At 56.8% G+C, this 5,241-nt stretch overlaps 1 long non-coding RNA gene across 1 annotated transcript; it reads right to left on the minus strand.

Moving 5' to 3' along the window:
* Positions 1 to 1,480: 1,480 nt before the first annotated feature.
* Positions 1,481 to 4,846, minus strand: LOC115937169 (uncharacterized). Its single transcript, XR_004072497.2, has 3 exons — positions 4,630 to 4,846; positions 2,969 to 3,099; positions 1,481 to 2,579 (listed from the first exon to the last, which is right to left on the minus strand). It is a non-coding gene; the product is annotated as an uncharacterized LOC115937169 (long non-coding RNA).
* Between the last annotated feature and the right edge of the window lie 395 nt (positions 4,847 to 5,241).

Here is a 5,241-nt window from a genome sequence, read left to right on the forward strand (position 1 = left end):
CCGGGAGGGAAATCAGGCTCCATCTCTTCAAATGGCCATCATCATATTCCAGGAGCTAGCTCCTTCCTGAAGTTAGGGCCACACTCTGGGGGCTTTCCCCCACATTTTCACTCTTACAATTTTAAAATATATTCACCTCCAAGTTCGAAAGTAATGTAGATGCAGTGTGGAGAGTTTACCAAGTACAGATAACAAAGACATCCCTCGTGTTACAAGAAATAATCAGGGCTATAGGTTCGGCGTGTATCCAGCGACGTTCTCCTACACCCTAGAGAGTGTTCTGATGCAATGTGGATGGGTTTAGGCTGTGCTTTTTTCATTGACGAGGACTTGCAAATCCTTTAATGTACCTCAGTGCTTTCAAAAGGCTGCCATTTCCCTGCGTACATGGATTGCCTATCGCTTCTGTTGCTTGATGCGTGGGTTGTGGGACGTTTGTGCGTTTCTGCTCTTCTGTTGTTGTAAATAATACTCTTATAAGTGAAGGTTGATAGGGACTGAGTGGTTGCATCCCTCCAGAAATTCACGTGCAGAAGCGCTGAGCCCAGTGGGTGGGTATCAGCAGGTGGGGAACAGTGACAGGTAACAGGACAGATATGTGCGGTACTTTGGAATAACGGTAGCCCACGCCAGCCCGACAGTGCCCCTTCCCAGAACCAGAACGGAGTGTTGTTCTCCCCTCTGTCCAGCTGGGTAAATGGAGTCTGGGGTTGTGGGGTTCATGCTGAAGACCTGGACCAGCCCGGGCAGGGCTCTGCTTCCAACTCCAAATGCCTGGTCTCGTGCTGGGCTCCCTGCTGCCTCCCTGACCCCTTCCTTGGCATCCAGTAGGAACGCCACCCTGATCCCCTCCCTGGAGCCGACCAGTACTTTGGGACCCCTTGTTCGGACAGAAAACCAATGGCAACACCAACCAAACAAAAGAGAGGCACACACCTGGAGCATCCAGTGCTGCTGATGAGAGCAGGACCTCGCCCACTGCACCCCAAACCGTGCATCCCGGGTGATAGAGGAACAGAGAGACGTGCACCAAAGTGACAGCAGGCTGTTCTCCCTGGAAACCGATTTCCCCAAAATCGTATCTGTCGGCAGATACGGTGAGGAGTCCCCAGGGAAAGGAAGACCAGGCACAGTTTTCTTAACAGAAGACATGACATAGGGTGCCCGGGGGGCTCAGTCGGTTAAGCGTCTGCCCTCGGCTCAGGTCACGATCTCGGGGTCCCAGGATCAAGTCCCACATCGGGCTCCCTGCTCAGTGGGGAGTCTGCTTCTCCCTCTGCTTCTGCCCCTTGTTGTGCTCTCTCTCTCTCTCTGTCAGATAAATAAATAAAATCTTAAAAAAAAAAAACAAACCAGAAGACACATCATTTTAGGTCCCTCCCAACCATTTTGTGATCTATTGCCAATCGGCTCGACCCACCCCTGCACACTTCTTGCAGAACTTCCTAGGACGTCAGCATGACAAAAATATACACAAGGCTCAGTAGTTAATGATTTTTTTTTTTTTTTTTTAGGGGAACGAAAAAATGGAAAAACAGTCTCTACCCAGCCCGATGGAATCGGAGACAGGAAACCAGGCGTACAACTCCCCTCGCTGTGTGAAGAGTCAAGATTGACCTGGTGCACATTCCTGAGTCCCTTTGGCAGGATTTTAAACCCCTGTGAGCTCCCCAAACAGCAGACTGGCCGGAGCCAGAGTATTGATAATACTGAGCCTCGCTGACCCTCATGTAGGACCTGGACTCTGACACCTTAAGATGACTTCTGCCCTGGGTCCCCCACCTCGCAAGCCCTGTCGTGATTATGCAAGCACCCGAGCTTCAGACTCTCCCCGTTTTCTGGTTCGGAGAAGACACTGCTTTGGAAAATTGCAAGTAAAACCCTTCTTTTTGCTGTTCTTTGGTTTGGTTGTGTCTTTTGACTCCAGGGCCACAAAGAGGAGACGTCAGTGTTGGGTTGCAGTGGGGACAGAGTTTTCCCAAGGAGATGGAGACAGGTCCCCAGTTTCCTGCAACCCGGAAAGGCCTCTTGGAATTTCCCCCCCAGACAGGTTTTCCTTTCTGCAAACTTCCCTTCTGACAGCCGAGGTCGTCTGCCACCCTCACTCCCTCCGTGTATACGGTCTTTTCTGTTCTGCTCTGTAAGTTTACTTTTTTCTGTCCATTGGGTTCTTGGGGTCCCCGTTGAGACCCATTTTCCAGGTCAATAGACAAAGCCCAGTGGTCCACAAAGGATGCTCTGTAAAAGGTGGGAGAAGGGCCAGTCTGTAGGTGTGTGTGTGTGTGCGTGTGTGTGTGTTACAGGGACTGTCAAAACCGCCCAGACCTCCTCCTGTCCTGAGTTTGAACCAGCATAACGCATGCATAGCAAGAAGGCTGTTCCAAAAGGAGCTTCCTCCCTCCTCCCTCTCTAGGTCTTGAGGTATGCCCTTCAAATATCTCTTCTATGGAGCTTGGATACAACTCAGGAGGTTTCTTCAATTAATTTAATTTTTATTCTGGAGCTTAGAGCTTCTTGATGCTCTCAGAGCATCTGCAAAAGATGATGGAAATTTTCATTTTGAGCCAAGGAAGGTGGCCCTTAAAAAAAAAAAAAGGCAAAGTCAACTTAATGAATTAGAAAGAGAAGTAGCCAAGATGCCTGTCGGTATGAACATAAATTAAAAAAAAAAAAAAGTTAAAGCCTAGCTTTTAGTGCAAGTGACAATGCATATTTATGATAGCTGATGATGAGGACCTAGCCCCTCGGGGATAAAAGGTGAGCCCAGGCTGCAGAATGTGCTGGAACGTTTAGGGTGGTGTGGACAACGCCAGTTTCAGCTGTGGTACTGCCTAAGATTGTCCAGGTTTAGGTTTTATTTTGAAGGGGTGACAGGGCTGAACGGGAAGGTTCCCTGGGCGGGGGAGGGGTCTTTGCATTTCGACTTTGGCTCAAAGCACGCGTGGCTTCTTTCAGGGTGCTGACCTACCTCAAGGTGCCAAAATGGCTGCAGCAGCTCCAGCATCCCTTTGCTGCCCAAGAAGAGCCTCCTGTGTGCCCAGGCCCAGGGTCCACACGCTGCACTGGCCGATAGAAAACAGGACACCTCCAAGCCTCCAGCTGTGTATGGTCAGACGGATGCCTTTTTAAGTTAAGTGTCCCTGCACTTGCCCCAGGCGGGCCCCGGGGGTGCAGTCTAGTGCGTCTGGCCTGCCCTGTGTCTGTCTGAGCCGGGTAGGTGGCGGTAAGGTGACCTGATGCCCCGGGGAGGAGGGGCCCTGACTCTTGCAGGGGTGAGGAGAGTGCGCTGGGTTGGAGCTCGCGGGTATGGGGGTAGGGTGTGCAGGGTGGAATGCAGGAATCTGACTCAGGGATTTTTCCCGGTTCTGAGATGTTCTGTACCCTGAAGGAACACGGAGAGAATATTAAGCTTAACATTTCAATAATAAAAAAAATATACTGATAATCTGGGACAGGGACCAGCCCCAAGACTGGGGTTTGGACCCTGGCCAGAGGCCCACCAGGGTGGCTGCCGCCTCCCAAGGGGAACGGGAGGGGTTTCCTGCTTCTCGCATTCTGCGCGCCCACCCCCCAGCTTGCGGTGGGGAGAGGCTTCAGGAAGCTCCTCCCAGGGAGGTCCCTGTTGAGGCTGGGGAGGAGGGGGTTGCCGTGCGCCCCCAAAGCCCCCATCCCTGCTCCAGGCCCTGTCAGTTCAGCCTGGACTTTGGGATGGGACTGGCGGGGGGGCTGTCCCGCCCCCGGGCCAGGGAACCGCGGTTCCAGGGAAAAGAGAGCATTTGTCTTTGGCCCCCTTGGAGGTGGCACACGGTCCCCGTTAGGAGTTAGGAGCAGGGAGGGGGCTACACCGGAGGTTTCGCCCCCAAGAACGCGGATCCCCTTAGGGGCTGTAGACACAAGGAGGGGCCCCCACCTTCTGAAGAGGGAGGGGATCACTTGCTCCCTTCGGGGCCACCCTCCGGGTCGTTAGGGGCGGGTAGGGGGCCCTCACTTTCTGAGCAGGGAGGTGGGGGTTACTTGCTTCCTTCCAGGCCTCCCTGGGGTCCTTAGGGGCGAGCAGGAGGCCCCCACTTTCCGAATAGGGAGGGGTCACCCCGCTCTGAGTAACCAGCCCTCCCCGCTTGTCCCGGGCTGCGGGCGGGGCGAGCGGAGGCCGGGGCGGGGCCACAGGGCCCCCCCACCTCTCCCCCCGCCGGCCCCGCCCCGTGGGCACTGTAGCCCCAGTCGCCGCCGCCACCCGCGCGCCCCACTCCCGGAACAGTTCCTGCGCGGCGCGAGACGCACCATGGCTCGCCGGGCCGCCCTCGCGCTGCTGCTGGTCGGCCTGCTCAGCACCCTGGTGCCCGCCTGGGGTGAGCGTCTTGGGAGACCTCGGGGCGGGGGGGGAGGGGGAGCGGGCGGAGTGCCCCGGGGGCGCCGGCCAGCCTGGGGACCCGCATCGGGACGCGCGCGCCGGGACCCCAGGGAAGGCCGCGGGGGCGCCCTGCCGGAGGCGGGCCTAGGGGGACACAGCGGGGACGCCCGGGCCCTCCTCCCCGCCGGGGCGGAACGCGCCATGCCAGCGGGTAGCCAACGCCCCAAGGAGGCGGCCTCAGGGCCTCCAACTTTTTTACTGGGCGGGTTTGGACTTACGCCAGAGGCGAAATGCAGCGTGTTTTCAAACTCACAGACTCCGGTAGTTGGAGACACTTGGCGGGGAGCCGGTGGCCCTTAGGTGCTCCCGGCCCGCGTGTGCGCCCCTGTGCACCCCTGCAGAGGTCCCGGGCGCCCCCCTGGCGCACCCCGGGCCCCCGGCTTTGTTCGTGCGCGGGGAGCCACGCCCTGCGTTCCCGGCCTAAATTTGGACTCGGCTGTGCAGCCTGCAACCAGGCGGAGCCGGGGGTGGGGTAGTTTAGAACAACTTGGAGCGCTGGGCGCGTTCGGAAACACTGTGTGCCCAAGCCTCCTCGGGGACTGGGGCGCTCGCTGCGCGCGCGGTGGAAGGAAACGTGTCCTCCGCAGACTGCCGGGTGTGCTCCAGGGGAGACTTCAGAAAACACACAAGTGTCAGGACTAGGGGAGGCCCGGGGACCTCCTCTTCCCCCCACTTTACGCACAGGCGGCCCAGGCCTGTTTCTGGCAGTTGCCTGTTTTCCTGTCGCTCTCCTTTTAAAGGGGAAGTTGCCATCCTCTTTCTCCCTCTGTCCTTTGCAAAGGAAAGCTCGGATTTTTGCTGGGCGTGGCATTTTGAAAGCTTTCCCCCAC

This window comes from Leptonychotes weddellii, unplaced genomic scaffold, assembly GCF_054177405.1.
Source record: "Leptonychotes weddellii isolate Sample4059 unplaced genomic scaffold, ASM5417740v2 HiC_scaffold_12986, whole genome shotgun sequence".
Classification (NCBI taxonomy): domain Eukaryota; kingdom Metazoa; phylum Chordata; class Mammalia; order Carnivora; family Phocidae; genus Leptonychotes; species Leptonychotes weddellii.